The sequence below is a fragment of the Malurus melanocephalus genome, unplaced genomic scaffold, assembly GCF_030028575.1.
Source record: "Malurus melanocephalus ecotype Western Australia unplaced genomic scaffold, MMel_1.1 scaffold_2891, whole genome shotgun sequence".
In the NCBI taxonomy this organism is placed as follows: domain Eukaryota; kingdom Metazoa; phylum Chordata; class Aves; order Passeriformes; family Maluridae; genus Malurus; species Malurus melanocephalus.
In genome coordinates, this window is record NW_026626123.1 from 1 (window position 1) to 1,827 (window position 1,827).

The 1,827-nt window shown below is 55.8% G+C and overlaps 1 long non-coding RNA gene across 1 annotated transcript; it reads right to left on the minus strand.

The window, feature by feature from the left end:
- Positions 1-1,416: 1,416 nt before the first annotated feature.
- On the minus strand, positions 1,417-1,827 carry LOC130587965 (uncharacterized). Its single transcript, XR_008966881.1, has 3 exons — positions 1,798-1,827; positions 1,681-1,703; positions 1,417-1,433 (listed from the first exon to the last, which is right to left on the minus strand). It is a non-coding gene; the product is annotated as an uncharacterized LOC130587965 (long non-coding RNA).

Below are 1,827 nucleotides of genomic sequence, written 5' to 3' on the forward strand. Positions count from 1 at the left end.
CCCATCTCCTCACCCACGGTGATGGTTTCCAGCATTTTCTTCCACACGTTGTACTGCAGCGACCCCAGGTACTTGGCCACGTCCAGCAGCATTCCTGAGGGAACGGCCTCGGGCTCCTCAGCTGTGCAGGCAATCCTGGAGCAGGGATTGGACACGGGGAAAAGATTGGGATGGGCACTGCAGCCTCTCAAATCCCGCCCTCTTTCCAAATTCCTACAAAATCCGTGATTTAACGCTTCCCTCAAACCCTGAAATTCCACTTTGCGTCCCCGCGTCCCATTCTGGGGATGTCCAGCATCATTCCCGAGGGATCGTGCAGGTGATCCTAGAGCAGAGATTGGCCACGGGGAAAGGATCGGGATGGGCACCGTCACCTCCTAAACCCCCCCCCCTTTCCAAATTCCCGCAAAATCCAGGATTTAACGCTTCCCCCAAATCCTGAAATTCCGCTTTGCGTCCCCGCGTCCCATTTTGGGGACGTCCAGCATCATTCCCGAGGCCGTGCAGGCGATCCTAGAGCAGGGATTGGTCATGGGGAAAGGATCGGGATGGGCACTGCCACTTCCAAACCCCGCCCTCTTTCCAAATTCCCGCAAAATCTGGGATTTAACACTTCCCCCAAACCCTGAAATTCCGCTTTGCGTCCCCATGTCCCATTTTGGGGACATCCAGCAGCATTGCCGAGGGAACGGTCTCGGGCTCCTCGGCCAATCCTAGAGCAGGGATTGGCCATGGGGAACGGATTGGGATGGGCACCGCCACATCCCAAACCCCGCCCTCTTTCCAAATTCCCGCAAAATCCAGGATTTAATGCTTTCCTCAAACCGTGAAATTCCATTTGCATCCCTGTGTCCCATTTTGGGGACATCCAGTATCAATTCCCGAGGCCGTGCAGGCGATCCTAGAGCAGGGATTGGCCACGGGGAATGGATTGGGATGGGCACCGTCACCTCCCAAACCCCGCCCTCTTTCCAAATTCCTACAAAATCCGGGATTTAACGCTTTCCCCAAACCCTGAAATTCCGCTTTGCGTCCCTGAGTCCCATTTTGGGGACATCCAGCATCATTCCCGAGGCCGTGCAGGTGATCCTAGAGCAGGGATTGGCCATGGGGAATGGATTGGGATGGACATCGCCACATCCCAAGCCCCGCCCTTTTTCCAAATTCCAGGATTTAACGCTTTCCCCAAACCCTGAAATTCCACTTTGTGTCCCCGTGTCCCATTTTGGGGACGTCCAGCAGCATTCCTGATCCTAGAGCAGGGATTGGCCATGGGGAAAGGATCGGGATGGGCACTGCCAGATCCCAAACCCCGTCCTCTTTCCAAATTCCCGCAAAATCTGGGATTTAACGCTTCCCCCAAACCCTGAAATTCTGCTTTGCGTCCCATTCTGGGGACGTCCAGCAGCATTCCTGAGGCCGTGCAGGCGATCCTAGAGCAGGGATTGGCCACGGGGAATGGATCGGGATGAGCACTGCCACATCCCAAACCCTCCCCTCTTTCCAAATTCCCACAAAATCTGCCCCAAACCCTGAAATTCCTCTTTGCATCCCCGCGTCCCATTCTGGGGACATCCAGCGCTTCCTGGACTCAGAGGGAGTGGTGGAATTTTCTCGGAGCATCCAGCCCCCTGGGAATTTCCTCAGCCATTCCAAGATTGCGGCGGGATCAGGACCTACCTCCTCTTTCGGTTCTTGTGCGCCTGAAAAAGAAAAAGCCGGAATGAGCCGCGCCGGGAATGAGCTCCCGGAGCTCCGAGAGCAGCTCGGGGGGTGGAGAAACCCGGCCGGAATTACCATCAGGAAGGTGAAATCGTCCTCCTTGAG